The 24196-nt window shown below is 34.3% G+C and overlaps 1 protein-coding gene across 6 annotated transcripts in view; it reads left to right on the forward strand.

Annotated features, from left to right (window-relative positions):
* NAALADL2 (N-acetylated alpha-linked acidic dipeptidase like 2) overlaps nucleotides 1-24196 on the forward strand; it is a 1532395-nt gene that overhangs the window by 296076 nt on the left and 1212123 nt on the right. For 2 of the 6 annotated variants that reach the window (XM_081235895.1, XM_081235899.1), the window contains one exon: nucleotides 12735-12836. The exons of the other annotated variants lie outside the window; for them this stretch is intronic. The gene's annotated coding sequence lies outside the window, so the exon portion shown is untranslated. The remainder of the gene's footprint in view (nucleotides 1-12734; nucleotides 12837-24196) is intronic. 6 annotated transcript variants of the gene reach the window in all.

Here is a 24196-nt window from a genome sequence, read left to right on the forward strand (position 1 = left end):
AGGATTCTCTATGTATAGTATCATGTCATCTGCAAACAGTGACAGCTTTTTATTGCTTCTTTTCCAAGTTATATTCCTTTTATTTATTTTTCTTCTCTGATTTCTGTGTCTAAAACTTCCAAAACTATGATGAATAATAGTGTTGAGAGTGGACAACCTTGTCTTGTTCCTGATCTTAGAGGAAATTGTTTCAGTTTTTCGCCATTGAGAATGATGTTGGCTCTGGGTTTGTCATATATGGCCTTTATTATGTTGAGGTAATTTCCCTCTATGCCTACTTTCTGCAGAGTTTTTATCATGAATGGGTGTTGAATTTTGTCAAAAGCTTTTTCTGCTTCTATTAAAATGATCATATGGTTGTTCTCCAATTTTTTCATATGTTTTATCACATTGTTTGATTTGCATGCATTGAAGAATCCTTGCATTCCTGGGAGAAACCCCACATGACCATGTTGTATGAGCCTTTTAATGTGCTATTGGATTCTGTTTGCTAGTATTTTGTGGACAATTTTTGCATCTTTGTTGATCAATGATATTGGCCTGTAGCTTCCTTTCTTTGTGACATCTTTGTCTGGTTTTGGTATCAGGTTGATGGTGGCCTCATAGAATGAATTTGGGAGTGTGCCTCCCTCTGCAATATTTTGGAAGAGTTTGAGAAGGATAGGTGTTAGCTCTTCCCTTAATGTTTGATAGAATTCACCTGTGAAGCCATCTGGTCCTGCATTTTAGCTCATTAGAAGATTTTTAATCACAGTCTCAATTTCAGTGCTTGTTATTTGCCTGTTTATATTTCCTATTTCTTCCTGGTTCAGTCACAGAAGTCTGTGCATTTCTAAGAATTTGTTCATTCTTCCAGATTGTCCATTTTATTGGCATATAATTGCGTGTAGTAATCTCTCATGATCCTTTGTATTTCTGCAGTGTCAGTTGTTACTTCTCCTTTTTCATTTCTAATTCAACCGATTTGAGTCTTCTCCCTTTTTTTCTTGATGAGTCTGGCTAATGGTTTATCAATTTTGTTTATCTTCTCAAAGAACCTGCTTTTAGTCTTATTTATCTTTGCAATCGTTTCCTTCACTTCTTTTTCATTTATTTCTGCTCTGGTCTTTATTTCTTTCCTTCTGTTAACTTTCAGGTTTTTTTGTTCTTCTTTCTCTAATTGCTTTAGGTGTAAGGTTAGGTTTTTTATTTGAGAGTTTTTTTGTTTCTTCAGGTAAGATTGTATTGCTGTAAACTTCCCTGTTAGAACTGCTTTTGCTGCATCCCATAGGTTTTGGGTCGTCGTGTTTTCATTGTCATTTGTTTCTAGGTATTTTTTGCTTTCCTCTTTGATTTCTGCAGTAATCTATTGGTTATTTAATAGTGTACTGTTTAGCCTCCAAGTGTTTGTATTTTTTAACAGATATTTTTCCTGTAATTGATATCTAGTCTCATAAAGTTGTGATTGGGAAAGATACTTGATACGATTTCAATATTCTTAAATTTACCAAGGCTTAATTTGTGCCTGAAGATATGATATATCCTGGAGAATGTTCCATGGGTACTTGAGAAGAAAGTGTATACTGGTTTTCAGATGGAATGTCCTATAAATATCAATTAAGTCCATCTTTTTTAATGTATGATTTAAAGCTTATGTTTCCTTATTTAGTTTCATATTGGATGAACTGTCCATTGGTGAAAGTGGGGTGTTAAAATCCCCTACTATGACTGTGTTACTATCAATTTTCCCTTTTATGGCTGTTAGCATTTGCCTTATGTATTGAGGTACTCCTGTGTTGGCTGCATAAATATTTACAATTGTTATATCTTCTTCTTGGATCGATCCCTTGATCATTATGTACTGTCCTTGTTTGTCTCTTGTAATAGTCTTTATTTTAAAGTCTATTTTTTCTGATATGGGTATTGCTACTCCAGCTTTCTTTTGATTTCCATTTGCATGGAATATCTTTTTCCATCCCCCCACCTTTAGTTATTATGTTTCCCTAGGTCTGAAGTGGGTCTCTTGTAGACAGCATATATATGGGCCTTGTTTTTGTATCTATTCAGCCAAGCTATGTCTTTTGGTTGGAGAATTTAATCCATTTACATTTAAGGTAGTTATCAATATGTATGCTCCTATTACCATTTTCTTAATTATTTGGGTTTCTTATTGTAGGTCTTTCCCTTCCCTTGTGTTTCCCACTTAGAGAAGTTCCTTTAGCATTTATTGTAAAGCTGGTTTGGTGGTGTTGAATTCTTTTAACTTTTGCTTGTTTGTAAAGGTTTTAATTTCAATGTCCAATCTGAGTGGGATCCTTGCTGGGTAGAGTTGTTTTGGTTGTAGGTTTTTCCCTTTCATCAGTTTAAATATGTCCTGCCACTCCCTTCTGGCTTGCAGAGTTTCTGCTGAAAGATCAGATGTTAACCTTTTTGTGATTCCCTTGTATTTTATTTATTGTTTTTCCCTTGCTGCTCTTAATATTTTTTCTTTGTACTTAATTTTTGATAATTTGATTAATATGGTTCTTGGCATGTTTTTCCATGGATTTATCCTGTATGGGACTCTCTGCACTTCCTTGACTTGACTGACTATTTCTTTTCCCATATTAGGGAAGTTTTCAAACTATAATCTCTTCCAATATTTTCTCAGTCCCTTTCTTTTTCTCTTCCTCTTCTGGGACCCTTTTAATTCGAATGTTAATGGGTTTAATATTGTTCCAGAAGTCTCTGAGACTCTCCTCAATTATTTTCCTTATTTTTTCTTTATTCTACTCTGTGGTAGTTATTTCCACTATTTTATCTTCCAGGTCACTTATCCGTTCTTCTGCCTCAGTTATTCTGCCATTAATTACTTCTAGAGAATTTTTAATTTCATTTATTGTGTTGTTCATCATTTTTTGTTTGCTCTTTAGGTCTCTTAGTTCCCGGTTAAACGTTTCTTGTATTTTATCCATTCTATTTCCAAGATTTTGGATCATCTTTGCTATCATTACTCTGAATTCTTTTTCAGGTAGACTGCCTATTTCCTCTTCATTTGTTTGGTCTGGTAGTTTTTACCTTGCTCCTTCATCTGCTGTGTGTTTCTCTGTCTTCTCATTTTGCTTAACTTACTGTGTTTGGGGTCTCCTTTTCGCAGGCTGCAGGTTCGTAGTTCCTGTTGTTTTTCATGTCTTCCCACAGTTGGTAAGGTTGGTTCAGTGGGTTGTGTAGGCTTCCTATTGGAGGGGACTGGTACCTGTGTTATTTTGTATAGGGATGGATTTTGTCTTTCTTGTGGGCAGGATCATGTCCAGTGGTGTGTTTTGGGGTGTCTGTGACCTTACTATGATTTTAGGTAGCCTCTCTGCTAATGGGTGTGGTTGTATTCCTGTCTTGCTAGTTGTTTGGCATAGGTTGTCCAGCACTGTAGCTTGCTTGTTGTTGAGTGGAGCTGGGTCTTATCATTGAGATGGAGATCTCTGGGAGAGCTTTCGCCATTTTATATTACGTGGAATTGGGAGGTCTCTGGTGTTCCAATATCATGATCTTGGCTCTCCCACCTCAGAGGCAGCTGGCTGACATCTGCTGGAGCACCAAGACCCTGTTAGCCACATGGCTCAGAAGAAAAGTGAGAAAAAGGAAAGCAAGCAAACATCAAGAAGGAAAGAAAGAAAGAATCAATTAGAATAGAATAGAATAAAATATTAAAAATTATTTAAAATAAAAAAATTAAAAAGTAATAAGAAAAAGAAAGAAAGAAGAGAGCAACCAAACCAAAAAACAAATCCACCGATGATAACAAGCACTAAAAACTACAAAAAAAAAAAAAAGGAAAAAAGGGACAGTCTGAACCCTAAGACAAATGGTAAAAGCAAAGCTATATAGACAAAATCACACAAAGAAGCATATACATACACACTCACAAAAAGGGAAAAAGGAAAAAATATCTATATCTATATCTATATCTATATCTATCTATCTATCTATATATATAAAGGAAGAGAGCAACAAAATCTATAAACATATCTACCAATGATAATAAACTCTAAATACTAAACTAAGATAAACATAAGGCCAGAAACAAAGTAGATGCAGAAAGCAAACTCCAAGTCTACAGTTGCTCCCAAAGTCCACTGCCTCAATTTTGGGATGATTTGTTATCTGTTCAGGTATTCTAGGGATGCAGGGTACATCAAGTTGATCGTGGAGAGTTAATCCACTCCTCCTGAGGCTGCTGGGAGAAATTTCCCTTTCTCTTCTTTGTTCACACAGCTCCTGGGGTTCAGCTTTGGATTTGGCCCCACCTCTGCATGTAGGTTGTCTGAGGGCATCTGTTCTTCGCTCAGACTAGATGGGGTTAAAGTAGCAGCTTATTAGGGGGCTCTGGCTCACTTAGGCCAGGGGGAGGGAGGGGTATGAAATGCAGGGCAAGTCTGCAGCGGCAGAGGCCAGTGTGCCATTTCAATAGCTTGAGGTGTGTCATGTGTTCTCCTGGGGAAGTTGTCGCTGGATCACAGGACCGTGGCAGTGGTGAGCTGCACAGGCTCCCAGGAGAGGATGTGTGGATAGTGACCTGTGCTTGCACACAGACTTCTTGGTGGCTGCAGTAGCAGCCTTAGCATTTCACGCCCGTCTCTGGTGTCCACTGTTTTAGCCACGGCTCATGCCCGTATCTGGAACTCGTTTAGGTGGTGCTCTGAATCCCCTCTCCTTGTACACCCCGAAACAATGGTCTGTTGCCTCTTAGGCAGTTCCAGACTTTTTCCCAGACTTCCTCCCAGTTGGTGTCGTGCACTAGCCCCCTTCAGGCTGTGTTCACACAGCCAACCCCACTACTCTCCCTGGAATCTGACCTCTGAAGACGGAGCCTCAGCTCCCATCCCCCACCTGTTCTGGCGGGTGGGCAGTCAGGCCTCTCAGGCTGCTGAGTGCTGGTTGGCACCCATCCTCTGTGCGGGAATGTCTCTGCTTTGCCCTCTGCCCCCCTGTTGCTGTGCTCTCCTCTGTGGCTCAGAAGCTTCCCCCCTGCCACCCCCTGTCTCTGCCAGTGAAGGAGCTTCCTAGTGTGTGAAAACTTTTCCTCCTTCACAGCTCCCTCCCAGAGATGCAGGTCCTGTCCCTATTCTTTTGTCTCTCTTTTTTCTTTTGCCCTACCCAGGTATTTGGGGAGTTTCTTGCCTTCTGGGAAGTCTAAGGTCTTCTCCCAGCGTTCAGTAGGTGACCTGTAGGAGTTGTTCCACATGTAGATGTATTTCTGGTGTATTTGTGGGAGGAATGTAATCTCCACATCTTACTCCTCTGCCATCTTGAAGGTCTCTTCCTTACTTTTTATTTAGTAAATGTGTGACTCAGTTCAGGATAGTGAGATGGAAGAGGGAGTACCCAAGCTGGTCACTGCGATGGGAAATGTTCAGGAAAATATAACATTTCTTTCTGGTATAAAATAGACCAATATAATTTGTTATTTACTGAAGGATATGTAATACATGGCACCATGGCCTGCAACAAGGCAAACCAAAAGGCATTGACCAAATTTGGGAGAATAGATATATTGTAGCACCTGGGTGTCTTTTGACCAGCATAACTAATATTTCTTGTACTTTGAGGGCTTGACTTCTTTTTATGTGGGGAAAAGAAACCCTTGGTTGTTTAAGCCATTATAGCTGGAGTTTTTGATACCTACAGTTGAAAACACTCTTGGTTGATAGACCTTAGTAAACACATTAACTCTTCCCCACCTTAATTTCTTTTCTCTTTGAAAAAAACTAGGGATCAGGCATCTATAGTTACCTGAAAAAGTTACCTAGTTATTTAATGGCAGGATGAAATACAAATACCTTTATCTCCATTACTATTATGGGGTTATCAAACTATGATGTGTGAGATTTTTTTTTCTCCCTTTTTCTTGAAAAAGAATTATGTATTTAATTGCATTTGAAATCTAGACATACCTGATGAAAAATAGTAAACATATCATGACATTAAAAAACAATATTCTGAATGTATTTTAAAATTTAACCATTCTACATGGTTTATCTTGTGATTTATGAAGGTAGTAAAAATAGCTTTTGTGAGCAAGTCTTACTAAATTCTCCTTCAGCAGGTGCAATAGAATTCAAAGCAGCTGGTTTTAAGCAGAAAAAAGACAAAGCAAAAAAATCAAGTAGACTCTTAAAAATGAAAAATTATAAAATATTTATATAATATAAATGTAAATTATATGTGTAAATGTATATGTGTCAATCATTTGTCAATTACCTACCAAATGCATAATTAAATAAAATTTTAAATATTTTGCATGATCTTGACTTTGCAGTAAAAAATACACATAGAAACATAAGGCTCCTAGATGCTAACGAAGACACTATTTTACTATATACTTAAAATTTGATCCTTACAGAGCAATTTTGTTTTATCTTGTGGGAAGCCAATAGGACAGAGAAAAGTCAGAATATGATATTTTCTTACAAAGATGGTTAGCAAGCACTTACATAGAGATTTTGTATTTTGATATATAGATTTCAACCTTGTGTACAACATAAAAGTGCAATCACTTACATTTTCCTGTGCATGGAATTGTGTAAGCAAGTAAAATATCATGTTCGCAGAAGTGTAGTATCCATTAGAAGACCTAATGGAGATGAATTTGAAAGCTTCCAATAAGTCTCTTTAGCTCAAATTCTTGAAAGGTTGAAGTCTGCTTCTTTTTTCATGCCCATTAAACAGATTAATGACAGCAAGATCCAAGACTAAGTTGAAGGTAATGAGGTAATGACATATATGATTCATACAGAAAGGAAATTAAATAATTTTAGAGCTGCAGAAGATATTAAGGGTTATCCAGTTCAGTATTTATCTTATTTAAATAATTTCAGGGACTCTTTTAAATAGAAACTATGTATCATGAACTTGTGTTTTACTTACATTATTCTCGTTAAACATAACGTAAATATGTATAAATTTGAAACTACATGTGCATTTCCTAAGCTTATAGCTTTTATATAATCATAATAGAAACAATCAGAAATCTCATTAGATATAAAACCAAAAACATTAAAATTAAATTATTTAATGTAATGTGTAATGTTATTTTACTGAAAAGAAATCATTAATGTTGAATTTAGTACTAGACAAATAGTCTCAGGTAAGATTCTTTATTAAATTCATTTCTACATTCTTTATCTCAAACAGCTTTGTTTATAATCACACATTGGTAGTAAGTTCTCATAAATTTTATATGATACTGTTTTTACCCTTATTCTTAAAAGATAATTTTAAAAGCTTTATAAATCTAGATAGATAGTTATTTCCTCCCAAAGTTTTGAATTATTCTACTGTCTTCTGGCTTTCATAGTTGCCATTGATAAGTCTGCTGTCTAATTATCAGACTGCCTTTTCTCTTTGTTTGAAATTATTTTCTTTGTTTTTGAGATTCTTCAGTTTCTTTATTGTGCCTCTCAACTTTTACTTATTTTTTATCCTGTTTAGGATAAATGCTCCCTGTTTATATAAATTCATTCTTTTTTATCAGTTTTAGAAAATTCCAAGTTGAATAGCTTTTTTTTTTTTCTTTTTTTTTCTTTTTTTCTTTTTTGCAGCACTTGGGCCTCTCACTGTTGTGGCCTCTCCCATTGTGGAGCACAGGCTCCGGATGCGCAGGCCCAGTGGCCATGGCTCATGGGCCCAGCTGCTCCGTGGCATGTGGGATCCTCCCAGACCAGAGCATGAACCCGTGTCCCCTGCATCAGCAGGCGGACTCTCAACCACTACACCACCAGGGAAGCCCTGAATAGCTCTTTAAATATTGCCTTTCCTTCCTTCTATTCCCCCTTGACCCCGTTTGGATGAATATTAGCCTTTACATTTGACCCTAAAAATATTTTAAACTCCTTAAATTTTTAATCATCTTTTCTCTTTTTGATGCCTTATGAGTAATTTCTTTAGCTTTATAATCCACTTCTTATACTCTTTATTCAGTAGAGTGTCAGCAGACATTTAGCTACACATTTCTAATTAAAACAATTATATTTTATTACTAAAATATAATTTTATTTGTTTCAACATTTCCTGATACTTTTTGAAAATAAAATGTTGCTGTTTCTTTTTCATTATACCATAAAGAGTTATTCTATTGTGTCTAGCTATTAACTCTAATTTTTAATTTCCTTTTGGATATAAATCTTTTTGTTGTTTCTGCCAAATAACATGCATGAAGTCTTGTTGATGGTGTGTATATGAGCTCTATTTATGAACTCATATGTGACTGATTTTGCTCTGTGGAAAACTTGAGGCCTTGAAGATGCATTTCTTTGGAAAGGATTGTATTTGCTTTTGCTGAGAATTTGCGGAAATTACTCTTTCAGAAAACTTAGTCCCCCTTTAGGTTCCCAAGCAGAATCTGGGAATGTCAAGTTTAATTATTTCCCTTGCATAGACGTTGCTGAGAATGTCCATTTCAGTTCTCCCTCTTATCCTCCAGATTGCTCTCTGTATTTGTTTACTTAGTTGTTGTTTATTTGGCTATTTGAAGATTTCTCTTATTTCTTCTGCAACCATCAATGTGACCAAAATTACATTTGGTGCAGCATCTAGTTGTTCTGCTGTGGAAATGTCGCAGGCTTATCTAGTCCAGTAAATGGCTGAAAGTGGAAGTTACCTAGGTTATAGCATTTTTGACACAAAATTTCTATTTTTAGCAAATAACTGTAAGATTGTAGAAGTAAATTAGTAAAGTCTTCATTTAAAAAAATAACATCATTTTGAAAATAACTTGACTAAAATTCAGTTTATTCAACTTTATATTCCACTTGGAACTTGTTGACATCTAGTCATTGTAATTCTAGATTCAATCTATTTAAATGGCCAAAACTATCATCAAAATATGCATCCAATGCTAACCACTTAAAATCAGTTTATTGGTCTCTGTGGGACAACCATTAGGAAGCAAACACCTACTGGCAACAGGCTTTCTTCCCACACTGAAATAATGCTAAGTTTATGACCTTTTACTCATTAAAAAAACATTTATTGAATACCTATGTTCCAGGCATGTTTTAAGCTCTGGGCTTACAGAGATGAACAAAACAAAGTGCGTGGCCATTGTTCTTACATTCTAGTGATGAAAGACAGTTAGACAATAGCCAGTAAATAAATAAATAGGACAAATCAGAAAGTAATGCAATAAAGAAAATAAAGCAGGGTGGTGTGATCAAAAGTGACTGAGAAGGGTGCAGTGGATTATTTGGATTGTATTATGGTGATGACTTCCCTGAGGAGGTAGGAATTGAGGTGATGACCTGTGGAAAGTGTTTAACAAATGCTTCAGCAAATGCAGTGCCCTGAGGGAAATGGAGGGTGGCATGTTCCTAATGGAGAGGAACGAAAAGAATGTATGATTGTAGCATAGTGATCTATTCTTAAGAGTGTTATGACATTAAAAAGGTAAATGAGAAGGGAGATTTCAAACCATGGAGATGTGTTTGGATTATATTTTAATTGCATTGAGAAGACTTTAGTTTCAACTAGTTGAATGATTATTTATATAATTATATGTTTATAATTCATAATTATAAATATATATTAAAATCTCAATAAATTTATAATAATTATATTGTTTTAATATTGTATACAATTATAATCATTTTCATGAATATTTTAATAAATATTATATTAAATTATATCTTACATGTACTTAAGAGCCACCTCTAAATATTGTTAAACTGTTGCCAGAGAAGTAAGGGAGGTTGTAAGCTAGTCAGACACCTGAAATAATATCTCTTTATTGATCATCTTCATCAGATTACATATTGGATATTTTATTCCAAGAATCTTTTAGCCTTTCTTTTTGAACAGCTATATTGTTGTAAAATTGACATACAACAAACTACACATATTTAAAGTGTAAAATTTGAGAAGTTTTGACATATCTTTACACCTGTGGATCCATCATCACAATCAAGATGATAAGATATTCACTACCCACAGAAGTTTCCTCATGACTCTTTTTAATCCCTCATTACCACTCCCCTCCCCAATAACTCCTGATCTGCTTACTTTCACTACTGGTTAATTACATCACTATGTATTAGAACTTTATGTAAATTGAATCACTCAGTATGTACCTTTTGTTTGATTTCTTTTACTTAGAATAATTATTTTCAGAAGTATCCATGTTGTAGCAAATACCAATGGATTATTTCTTTTCATTGCTAAAGAATGTTCCATTGGATGGATATAACACAATTTGTTTATTCAACTGTTAATAGACATTTGGATTATTTTCAGATTTTGGCTATTACAAATACAGGTACTTTTAACATTTGTATACAAGTCTGTGTGAACATGTGTGTTCATTTCTCTCAAGTAAATACTTAGATATGGACTAACTGGAACATAACTGTAAAAAACTGCCAAACTTTTTTCCAAAGTTGTTGTACCATTTTTCATTCTGACCAATAGTGTATGAGAATTCCAATTTCTCCACATTTTCAACATTTAGTATGGTCAGTCTTTTTAATTATGGCCAATCTAGTAGTTATGTAATGGTATCTCTTTGTCATTTTAATTTTTATTTCTTTATTGACTAATGATGCTGATCATCTTTTCATGTGCTTATTTGCTGTCCATATACCTTCTCTGGTTAAATATCTGTTCAAGTAATTTCTTATTGTTGCTTTAATCAATATGCAATGTTGTCCTAGTAGTAGATGTTACAGGAAAAGAATATTTTTATTTTTTCTCTTCCTCTTTTAGTCATTTATTTATTAATTGAACCATTCAGTCAACATGAGTTAAATGAATATCTACCAGCTTCCAAGTTCTGGGGATATAATGAAGCATGGGATTCTGTATCTGCTCAATCAGCACTTACAAAAATTGTCAACTAAAGTCCAGTGTAATTATAATGTATTCCCCTTGTTTATAACTCTGCAGTTTATGATTCACTTATGTGGATGGTTTCCATAAGGTTAAGAGATAAATATGATATTAAGATACATCAGGTTCTGCTTCAGTTTTCAAAGAGCTCACACTACCCTTGGGAAATCAGATAGAGGATTGAAAATATGGTAGCAGAAACTAAATTTCAAATAAAAAGTACTCAAAAGAAATGTCCTTGTAAATATTCAGAGAGGGTTTCCTAGAGAAAGTTGGACTTTTAACTCTTAGTAATTTATAAGAAAATTTCAATAAGTGAATAATATGAAGAGATGAGATTAGTGAGGTAAGAAGCAGCAATATTAAGTTTTTAAAGAGCAAAGAATATGCTGGGCCAACTGGGCTGACTTGTTTCCTGGAAGTCGTGAGTTCAGGATTCAGTGTTATCCTGACCACAGGCATTTGATAATATGTGAACAGTTTCTCATTTTAGAACATGAATGCCTATGAAAGACTTATTAATGACATTTATAATAAAAGAGTTTAATATTCTTGGAAATCATCATCACCTGTAAATGCAGGGTTTGGAAAATATTTTGGTAGTTTAATGGGATTTTTAGTTATATGAGATTATCTTGTAGATTTTATAACCTCAATTAAGATATAGTGCTCAGTGTGGAAAGTAAAGAAGACAGAGGACTGAATAAACCACTATAAATTTTATTTACTTTTAACCTTATAGATACCTTTAAAGACATTTTTAACTTTATAGACATATTCCACTCTGCTGTGGAATTTTTACTTTTCAATTTGCTTCATCCTGGAACAGCTAAAACAACATTCTGAAATCTTGGGGAAGTGTGATCTCTGGCCTCCTATAGTAGGATAATTTTTTTTTTAAGTCTGTGCATGCTCTATGCTGGATTGAACACTCAAGACTTTTAATTAGAAACTCTCTGGCAAAGGAGAGTCTACTTTATTTATCTATCAGTTCAGGAAGAGGACATGTGCTAGAGATACTGATAATACTTATTCTAATGAAATGAACTGGGACATATGGAAGCTTCAGGCTGAAGGTCATTCACTCGCTAATATATAGCTTTTTTTTTTTTTTTTTACTTTTCCTCTTTTTTGTGTGTTTGTGATATGATAAAGTGTCCTAGTGCTATCTACTTACTACAAAAGTGAGATCTTGGAAGGAAAAAACTACAGAAATAAATAATTGCCTTTTATGGCTTCCTGTTTTCTGCAATTTCAAATATAGACTTAAAAAAAGATTATAATTAGAGAGTACTCTACAGTCTAACAATATGACAAGGGGATTCTATTATAATAGAATGAAGAATCTTCACTTGAAGTGAAAGAAGAATGTTTATTAGAAATGATATATTTTTAATATTTTTTATTATTTAAATATTTTTTATTTAACCTTGACATATTTTGAATTATAAATTCATGCAAGTAGATTTGTTCATAATGCCAAAAACAACCATGCAGAAAGATAAATGAGACAAATTTAAAGACACACACACACACATACACACAAACAAACACACAGACACCATGATGAAAACAGATCAAAACTTCCAAATATAGGTGAAAAATCATCAACTCATGCCCTGTGGATTAACTGGATAGTATCAGACTCATTCACTTCATAGTAGTTGTCTCCTGAAGAACATAAATTTTTCTGTGACATATCTGAGTCTACATATATGCTATAGATTGGATGTTGTATCCCACCAGATTCAAATGGTACAACCTAATTCCTAATGTGATGGTATTTGGAGTTGGGGCATTTGAGAGGTGATTAGGTCATGGAGGCAGAGCCCTCATAAATGAGATTAGTGCCCTCATAAAAGACGCCCCAGAGAACTCACTCATTCACTTCTGTCCTGCAGGGGAACAGTAAAAAGATGGCTGTCTATGGACCAGGAAGTAGGCCCTTACCAGGCACTGAATCTGCTAGCACTTTGAACTTGGACTTTCCATCCTCCACTACTGTGAGAAATAAATTTATGTTATTTATAAGCCACCCAGTTCTATGATATTTTGTTATAGCAGCCTGAATGAACTAAGACACTAACTAATTGTTATGGAATTCTAATATATTTCAAGACAAATTCCCCATGAAAGAATTCCTTTAATATTCCAGTTCTAGGGAATTCCCTGGCAGTTCAGTGGTTAAGACTCTGTGCTTCCAATGCAAGGGGCATGGGTTCGATCTCTGGTCTGGGAACTAAAATCCCACATGCTATGAGGTAAGGCCAAAAAAGTATTAATAAAAAGAAAATTTAAGTTCTAGGGAATTTTGACAATCCAGTGATTAGGACTCTGTGCTTCTACTGCAGGGGACACGGTTTGATCCCTGGTTGGGGAACTAAGATCCCACAAGTTGTGGGGCCACAGTCACTTAATGGTCATGATGTTTATAATTTATAATTGTAAATAATATGTAATTGTAATTTATCATTTCATGAATGATAAAACTTAAGTGTATAAACTTTGAGTCAAATGCTGAAAAGACATTTTCTGTTTGTGGGTTTGTTCTTCAAATATATCTATCTGTGTTGCTTGAGAGAAACAGGATTTGACCTACCTCATATATGAATCCTTTTTTAAAATGACCTTTTCAGGTTTGCCTGAATTAATAACATGTATGCAGTTTTATTGTGTTTAGGACTATTAATTTAAAGGATTCAAAATTTGAACTTTAAAGGAGACATCTTAGAAATACTGAAGCGGAAAATGAATTTTCCAGTTTTTTGTATTTCAAATCTAACAGGGTTTGTTTTGTTTTGCATGGGAATGATTTTATTTTCTTTAAAAAAAGAACTGTAGGGGCTTCCCTGGTGGCACAGTGGTTGAGAGTCCGCCTGCTGATGCAGGGGACATGGGTTCGTGTCCCAGTCCGGGCAGATCCCACATGCCGTGGAGCGGCTGGTCCCGTGTGAGCCATGGCCACTGAGCCTGCGTGTCCAGAGCCTGTGCTCTGGGAGAGGCCACAACAGTGAGAGGACCGCATACTGGAAAAAAAAAAAAAAAAGAAGAACTGCATTATTTGAATCCGATCTCTCTCTTTTGGATAATTTTTTTTTATTGTAGTAGGAAAGAACTATCTATTCCTTAATCTGAACTTCTCAACCCCAAATGTTCTCTAAACAAAATTCAGGCATTTACAATACAAATAAGAGGTTATTTGTGCTTGATGTATGAAATTTATTTAAATTCATCCTCATTTGCCACAAGATTTGAGATGCCTTGTACAGAGCATCAAGAACAAGGAATATTTGTAGAGAAAAAAATAAAGATAAGATAAAAGAAAAATACAAACTTGCCATCCCAAGGTCATACATACTCATTAGAGCTGATAGTTGAATTTGGCTGTAAACTTTCTGGCAGTCAAAGCAAGGAAGGAGACCTGAACTGTTTCCATCAAATTCATTGTTATAATTTTAAAAGTATATCTATTTCTGTCACTTAATTCTCAAAGAAATTTCTCATGGAGAATTTTATATAGGAAATGACAAATGATATGATAATGGATTTTTTGTAGTGACAAACTTCTTTGATTAAAGAGGGCCTAACACTCAAACATAACTCCAGAAAGGTGATTCTAGGTTTCCAATGGCAATATAATCCAAATCTGTAGTCTTCTGGTCGTTTGGCTTGATCTAAGGAACAAATGCGGAATATATGGAAGAGTGGCTAGACTGTAATTTCTACAAATCATCTGTCATAAACCTAAATGTTCAAGACAGATTAAGACTCCTTTTCTAGACTGGAGCCAGATACGACACTATAGGTAATAATCTTGGTATGTTGACTATTCTAGTAAGCTTTATTATTTGTTTGCAAAGGGTCCTAGATATTAGCAACCATATTTACCTCCTGGAACTTTTCAGTAGCTAACTGTGGAAGAAAAATGTTAAATTGGGAGATGTTAAGATGGACTGGCCACTGTTGTTTGTCAAACTCATGAGGCTTGTATGAGTAATTTATTCCTTTTCATGATGAATCAGTATTCTTACAAATTGAATATGATTGACCTCAGTATGAGTTTTTTTTCAAGGAGTATATTAGTTATAATGGTTTTTGATTATAAATAATGAAAAATGTGGTTCAAACTGGTATAAATATCAAAGTGAGTGTACTGGATTATGTAGTATGCAGAATTCTATGAAGATATCCCAAGATTTCCACTTCCTGGCATATACTCCCTCCCAGTTATTCAGTCAAACGTGAATCTAGATACTGCTCTGAAGGGGTTTTGTGAATATAACTAAGGTGTCAAATCAGTTGATCTTATGATAGAGAGATTATCTGGATGATTCTGAACTAGTCATACAAGACCTTTAAAAGTAGAAATTTTTTTCTGGCTGGTTGAGGAAATCAGAGATTGGAGACACAGGACAGACTTGAAGAACCATTGCCTACTTGAAAAAAGAGGGAGTCATGTGGCAAAGAATTCAGGCAGCCTCTAAGACCTGAGAGAACTTCATGGTTGACAGTCAGCAAGGAAACTAGGGATCTTAGTCCTACAACCACAAGGATCTGAGTCATGCCAACAACAAGAATGAGCTTGTTGTTAAAGAAGTGGATTTTTCATAGAATTTTCAGGGAATGACTCAGTCTGGCCAGTACATTGATTTCAGCCTTATTATATCCTGAGAATATCTGTGCTAAACTTCTGAAATGCAGAACTGTGGGCTAATAAATGAGTGTTGTCTTAAGCTTCTATTTGTGGTAATTTGTTTTAGAGCAACAGAAAACCAATACAGCTACATCCCTGAAAATCCCACTGTTCGAGTAGGGTGATCTTCAGATGTGATTTATAACAGTTCTGACTCCATGAACCTGAAGTTCTCATGGCTCTGTTCCCATGTTTTCTTACTAGGGGAAAACTGGCTGCAATACCTCCACTTTCAAATCCATACACTGCACCTTCCAGAAGCAAAGAGACACTTTCTTGAAATACTTCAGCACACAGCATTCCCCAAACCACCTTGATGATTCAGGTTGGTCCAATCAGTGGCAAACCTGGCACTGGCTTCGTGAGGCAAACTTGGAAGCCAAATTTCAAAATGGCCACTTGAATGAGTTTATGTCAAATTATATACAGAATTTCTCATTTTTCTACCCCATCCATGCAGGTAAATGTAGTTCTTACGAGAGGAGCCGAATTTCTGTACTAACTCCATAACTGTAGAATTATGCTTTCCATTATACTTTTTCATACATTATAGCTAATTAAGTGAAATACCCAGTTTTTCCGAGAAAGTGCAAGTTTATTTCTAATACTTGGCTCTGGTATTTCCCATTTTTTTACGCACTAAGTATAAACTTCCAAAGTATGCTTATTTATGATTAAGTAGCCTGTAATCCATTCCCCTTTTCAATGACAAACCTTTATTCCCCCCCAGATTATAGACTGTTTAGCTTACTAGATTTTCTCCCAGACTATATATTTGTTTCTTTCTTGGTAAATCAGAAGACTGGGCTCTTCAAGCCAATATTCTGCATGAAGTTTCTGTATCACTCTATTCTTTCACAGAGTGTAGAAAATTTCAGAAAAAAACATGAGAATTTTGTACCTGTCTGATTGACTTTTTTCTTACCCTTGTCCCCAGACATAAATTCATTATTAGCTATGTTGTATGAGTTATTAATTCTCAATATAACCTTAAAACTGCTTTGAGAACTTGACTCGGTCAGAATGGTCTCCTGATGAATTGTTTAATAATTCCTAATGGGATAAACAAGAGTATATCTTGTCTGTCTTCTTAATGTATCATAATATTACAACGATACTTTCAAATGAGTTCTACCCATATGTTCCCTATTAATAGTTTCACTGCTATCTCCAACCCAGGAACATTACACATAAAAGAGAAAGATAAGCATTTGCCTTTACAATGTTGACAACAGAGAAAGGTCAAAAGCAGAAAATGATTCTTATTAGTCAATTAACTCTGCTATCTGATTAGTGTCCAGGAAGAATGATTTAAGATAAACCTATCCCAAATCCATATCAATTTTGGAAACTGTTCTTCAATATTTCACTGAGTTAAAACTATGAAGTATTTGTGCAAGTCAATTCTTCTAGACACTGAGACGTATATTTTGCAACCAGTTTAAAGAATTCATGAGAAGTTATGTTGCTCAAACTTAGAAGTTATATGACTGCAATGTTGACACTATTTTATATATTTACTAATTATATGTGCTTTAAATGTTTTCCAGCCAGGCTAAAATTATTAGTATTACTTCTCCATTTATGGAACAAGCCTAAGAGTCATTCTTTAAGAAAATGTTAGTTTTGTTCTCCCATATTTTCATAACTTATCCTTGTACTGAAATTGAGAAGCTTGATATTTAAGTACGGGTAGGGGTTCTCAAATTTCATTAGGGAATGGGTTTCCTAGTTTTAGGCTGGCTGACAGTGGAACATATTAAATCTGTCTATCATTTACACCCAATAATCAGCAAAAGCCTAGTTCCAAGAAATGTTGTGTATAATTCAGGTTAAGCTATACAGTTACTGAAAATATTCTTGCATTGTATTGTTTTAGCTCCTCCTCATTTCTTTTCTGGTGGCCGTGTTAATAGGTGTTATAACAAAGAGACTAAAAAAAACATATTACTATACTTACTTAGGGTCTGGGGTTGAGGAGAAAGAATGGAATGTTATGCATAAGGCTTACCACATGCCAGTGTCCACTGAAGGTATTTCTCCTGTTTCAGTTCCAGGAAGATCTGAGATTTTCCTAAGCAACTGGTTGTTTTTATTTTTTGGACAATATGAATGGGATAATTTATTACATTTATTTCTTTCCTTTGGTTGCTAAGATATTAAGTCCAATTTTTGTTTTCCTCTTGCTGACATGTGTCTTACTCCAAATATTTTGCTTACCAGTCTTAGTCCTAGCATTTGACTTTTTCTGTTTATTCTCCTTTTGACCTCATTTCCTCATTCTTTTTTTTTTTTGGTCTCATCATATAGGATACCCTTAATGAATAAATGGTCTTTTTCTATTTGAAAATGTCAACCTCTCTGATGGTAAGCACACCTCTAGGAAAATGATCTATAGACACATGAGCTAGATAGGAATACCTATTTAGTTAGCCAGATCAACCCTGGTGGTGAACGACTGGACAGATGTCTAAGGCAGACTACTATCACAGATATTGTTCATTGAATATGTTTGTTTCCTTATTTTTTCCCCCCAGCAGGGGCTAGTCTCACATCTTTTAAGTAATAAATCTTTTAAACAGAGTTCCAAATATGATGATACAGCAAGGCTGGTGTTGCTATGTTAATACAGACTGTATCAGTAAAGAACTCCATATTTGTGTTATATTTCTAGAAAATATAATATTAACATATAGAAACTAAACCACAATATAGGTGCAAATATTTTTCATTGCATCTTAATAATGGATATTATGTTAATATAGTGATTCTCCACCTTTGTGATGAAGAAAAAAAACCCTACACCAGGCCTATGTTCATCTAATAAGAAAAAATAAATTTCTGGCCCAGGTCTACCTAATCAAAATCTCTAAGAACATAGCCTGAAGATAGATATATATCTTATATCTTATTTATGTTATATATAAGATATTTATTTTATTTTGTATATATATATATATATATATATATATATATATATATATATATATATATGTATATATGAAATCTCCAGGGACTATTCTAATGTGCAGCTAGATTTGAGAATCACTGTGTTAGTAACGTATTATCGAAGAACAGAATAAAAATGTATCGAAAACCTAGCTCCAGGAGACAGCTCTGTCTCTGAATTGTTGAAGAAGAAATGCTAGTAGCTTTATATATATTTATGACATATTAATATTCCAAGGCACAAATAAAGAAAATGAGTGTGAGATTTTAGAATGGTTTTTTTTAAAGACCTTGTTTCATGTAAAAACAGAGAACAGCATGGTACATTCGGTTTTGTAATATGGGAGTTGGAAATGACTTTTCTTCCTCAGTAGTCTGAGAACCTAGACTGTTTAAAATAGAGATCATCCTTAGAAGTGAGATTTTACTTTCTGAGTACTAATCTGAAAAGTTTAATAGTAGAAGAGGGAGGAAAGAGAACCGGCCTTAGAGCAACATCTTCCCCCATCTTACTGGTGACTCAATTTTTTTTTTTTTTAATTTTGCCAATTCCCAGAGAGACTCATTATAAAGCCGAGATTGAAGGAAGTAATTAATTCAAGAAGGTTGATATTGGTTTTGATGCACCAGAGACTTTCGTTTAGTCTGCTGGAGTGTGAAAATAATGCTGTGGACTGCAAGCTAGAAGCAGGGAGAAATGACGCACCAGTCTTTTCGTACATAACTAACAATATACACAATTTTAAAATGCTGTCCCTTTGTAAGAAAACCTATCTTAATTAGGAGAAGGCTGGAAAAAGGTCAACCATTTAATCTTTCTGTTTAGTAGGACAAATGTGTCCTTTTCAGAGACCCATGATAAACGGTGACTGAGATTTTTTTTCTACAATTCTGAAATATATTCTCAATACAGTAATTACATTTTCAGGATCTATATTTCATGTGTAATTAGAAACTGCTCCTTCCAGCTGGTTCCAAATGCTCATGACTTCCTTATGGAGTATTAAAGTATAATAAGAAATGATGCTTTAAAGCATTTCTTTAGAAATTTAGAAATTTTAGAGTATTTTTTTCTCCAGGTCCATTGATATGCATACAATTCAATTTAAAAAATAGTTTTTTTTACAAGAAATCTCCTTCTTTAGCTATATGTCATTGAAAAATTTTGCAGTGAAGTGTTCTGCTGTGGGGGTGTTATCAATCCCATCGCTTATCTGGGTTTAAGATCACATACTGTTTAAATGTTTACAATTGTTTAATTTTAGTGGTTTATATTATTAATCCTGATTCAAGATTATTCTGCCATTAATTTCTTTGAGGTTATTTAGTAACCAAAATAAGAAGTTATAAGGCCCTGCTTTGTGCAATTCAAAATAAAATCATAGAAAGTTAGATCCAAAGAGTCCATACCCTCATTATTTTATTGACCTAGAATCTGAGAATCAGAGAGGTGAAATAATGCTAACAGAGTACTTAAAAGCAGACCTAGGATAAGAAACCATTTTCTGAAAAATAGAGAAAAACGACCTGACTTTATTGAATGTTCAGTTTTTGCCCTGGGAGACTGATATTATAATCCCTGCTTAACAAGATAAAGAAACTGAGGTCCAGAGAGGTTAAGCAACCTAACTAAGGTTCCCAGGATGGTGAATTTCAGAATTCAGATCAGATGCCCTGTCTAAATCCAGGTTATCTCTTCCCAAAGCCCATGGAAAAGCAGTTGTCTTTCAATCACAGGACTTGCATGATCCTGCAGTCAACACAAATAGAGCAGAAGAAACTAAGTGATGTTCATTTAGGCTATAGTATTTAAACAAGTCAGCAGATTATAGCAGTAAGATCCAGTAAGAGCAGAGAAGGAACAAGTGACAGGAAGAAAAAGAAAATAATGTTTTCTTCCTTCCTTCCTCCCTCCCTCCTTCCTTCCTTCTTTCCTTTCTTTTTTCCTTCCTTCCCTTAAAAAAAAATTCCTCCTTATAGTTGTTCTTGAAGCCATTATGTGTATTTAAAAAAAGCCCATGCATACCTAAGAAGTCTCTGATGTTATAACTATACAGAGTGTCCCACAAGAATATGACTTGAATCATAAAGAAAGGTAGCTTATATTCAGCATACTCCATTTAATGTAACAGAATGCAATTCATTTTTAAAAACAGCTCTATAAAAATGTTAAAACACATATTTAAAAATAGGTTATTTTAGAAATTAACACTTCTACTACTTCTCATACCAGTGACACTAAGTAATATTAATAGGCTATGGCATGCATCAATTTTCTCTTGAAAAATCCTCTTTCTCTTTATACTTTTTATATTGGAAATACAAAGGTCAAAATGCATATATTCTGTTTACAAATGATCCTATGCGAATTTTCTTTTTCTTTAAGCAATGAGTTTATTAACATTGTGATTTTAAAAGTGGTTGATTTTCTTGATTTTCAAAAATGTATATAAATTTAATGCGTATGTGCTACATATTCATGAGTCCTTATGTTTCCTATATTTTATAAATGAAAGAATTAGCAACCAAGGAGGTGAAGAGACAAACAAAAACCTTCTCAACAAGATATAACCCAGGTTTCTTTCATAATATAGCTTGAAGCTATTATCATTATATATCTTGACTGCTTCTTAAATCTTTTGATTATTTTTTCACTTTTAGCTTTAACCCTAAATTTAGTTGAGAGATAAAATGAGAGAAAAGCAACAATATCCTCCTGAATTTGAGACGTTTGAAGCAATATTACATTTACACAAGGACATGGTGTGCTCATACATTCTGTCAGGAAAGCTGACGGAATTTGACAGTAATCTTATTAAAAATATCCAGAAATAATTTGCTTTATGAAAGACAAAGCACTTTTCATTTTAGTTTAAATAAAAGATTCCAGAGGATCCATTTTTGATGTAAACTTTCATTAAAGTACCATTTAAAATGTAATTTCTGTTTTTTTAAAAGAAATTGTATTTGTTTATCTTTTTTAAAAAGTAGATTTAAATATATTTATGAATTTTAAAAGGAAGACACTGACATGGCTATTAATAAAACATTTCTTAGCGGCAAAAGTTAGAACTAATTTATTTTGCATAATGAGAAGTAATCCAAGATAAATGAGTCGTATACATTATATATGAAAGTTACATATGTAGATGTAAGTAGAAATACTACATGTACATGTACATGTAGATATACAGATATGGATATAAATAAGGATAAAGATACAAATAGATGACAAAGTATTTTGTTTTAATGTAGAATATTGTTAATTTAGACTCATGTAACACCCTATATTTTAAAGCTTCAGACAAAATAAAACATTTTGCAATTAAAGTAATGGAACTAAGGTTTTAGAACTCGACCATGTTTGTTTATCAGCAATGTTGTAAATGAAAAAAAAATCATCATCAGTACAAAAATCGGTGTTAGGAATACAGATGGGACAGCTGTTGTTCTTTAATTGTGACTAGATTAATAAAATTCAGTTTTTACAACCCATTTAAAACGTATCACTGGGGAATACATTTTAGTACCACTTTGGGTGTCTTTTGGTTAATAAATTTTTGCCTTTTGAATGTAAGTATTTGGCTTCAAATCCCGGATACAAGTTTATTAAAAATTATAATAGTTCTTAGAGACCGTAAAATGAAATGAAGTGCACAAAATGTGTGTTTCTGGTGCTTGACTTTAAAATGATTTTTTACATGACTAACTTCAATATTTTCAACTTAAGCAGACTGTTGTTGAATTTAAATGATTATTAAATATTTAACCAGAATGAGAAAGAGAGAGTGAGAGTGCGGGGAAGATGGAGAGAGAGAGGGGGAGATGTGGGGTGGTGGGGGAAGGGGTAGTATATCATTTTAAAGTCAAGTTTTCTTTTAATTTCTTGATAGTTTTTTAAATAATAAAGATGTGTGCCCTATATTAACATACTATGCTAATAATTATGAATCTAATAATATTTATGTAAAACAGGCTGTAACTTCAGATCTGAATTGTAATAAAGTATAGTTAGTATAGTTAATAAGAAGAACTCTGTGGACTATTCTGTCAAAGTGTTTTTAGGAGGTGATAAAAATACACTTTTTTTTTTTAAGCCAAAGCATTTGGAATATAGCATTATTCTACTAAATGTTTTCCTTATCAAATAAACAGATGAGAGACAATACTTAAAATCTCTGTTAATGAACAGGCTTCCTCTTGAAAATTCAGTGTTTATTGCCAGTGAGATGAAAATTGTGAGGCAGCGAGGTAAGAGCATGGGAGGCAAAGACACTAAATTCTATAATTTTGTATGGAAACTGGCCTAAAAGGAAGATAAGGCTCCTTGTTGGCATTTCTCTTTCCTTAATAGAATAACCTTTGTGTCTGGATAAAATAAGGTTGGGAGGGTGGAGGAGAGATAAAAACCACAGAATTTCCACTGAAACAACTAAAGGGCCTACTACAGTTCCATGTATGCTGACAGAGGACACAAGACTCCTGGGGTTACTCACAGGAGAAGCACAAGTATATGTAATTGTGCTAGCTCTCAGAATATCACAGGATCATGTAGAATGCCAGCTGGAGCTGTCCTGAGTAGTGAGAACACCACCAACGAAGAAACCTGAGCTTGGGGAGACCAACTGTTTTTATAGCAATCAGTAAGCAAGACTGACCACAGAGAGAGCAGGTGCATCTCAGAACTATCTGATGCTTCCTGTGATCTTACCTCACGTCTCAGAATTCCAGTTTCATAATCAATCCTTAAATGTGGCCTGAGTATAAGAACAGCCAAGGCCATCAGCTTAGCAAGACAGTAGGAGCACAAGAGGCCTATGGTGGACAGCTTCCCTATACTTTTCTCCTTCTTTTGTTATCTAGTGCTCCCTCCCATTTTCCACCTATAAAAATATCTGCTCCAAACCTCATTCCAATCACATCCTCCAGAAAGACAAAAACACTGAATCCCATGTTGTCCCAGGAAAACCATGGACCCTAACTCACATTTGTGCTCTTTCTCTTTAGGGTCATGATGATATGGCTTAGTTTGAGGAATCCTTAACATTTCCTGATGGGTCCAGTATATTGCTAATATTCATTGTATCATTTCCATCCCCTTCTTTCCAAGGAACTCTCATTTTTCAAAAATATTCTCAAACTTAAACTCTTCTAGATTTTGCTTAAAGATTAACAAGATAAAGTGGAAATAGAAATTTTTATTTATTGACAAACGTCTTTTCTAACAGTTTAGTTACATTCTAACAGATGTTACTAAGGAATCAGTTGGCATGTGTAAATATAATGCAACTAAATGTAGTTAAAAGTGGTTACTTTTGGCTTTAATTTTTTAAAAGGCATATAATTAATTTGCTTTAAAAAAGCCAAAGAGCAACAAATACTAATTCAGTAAATCAGGTGGAAGGGTCCTTGGCCTGGGGTCACCTGTGACATTCTACAAAGTTGACTGGGTTAGCTGGCTAATAGATATTTTCTTTTAACCTCATTAATTTATATGTGTGTTCTGTGAAAAACCCATGCCTTGTTGAAAAGTCTTTCTAAATAAGAAGAATTTTTTCTTTACTCAACATATACCTACATTTAATACTCTTTTCATGGAAAAGAAGATGGAAAGTCAATTCCATATGATAGCCAGAGAAAGAGTCAGCTGGAGAAAGGAGACGAGAAAGAGGAAGAGAGACTGAATTACTCTTCTAATTTTATTTTGTAGACTGAGGGAGG

This window comes from Mesoplodon bidens (assembly GCF_964165515.1).
Source record: "Mesoplodon bidens genome assembly, chromosome: 5".
NCBI classification, from domain to species: domain Eukaryota; kingdom Metazoa; phylum Chordata; class Mammalia; order Artiodactyla; family Ziphiidae; genus Mesoplodon; species Mesoplodon bidens.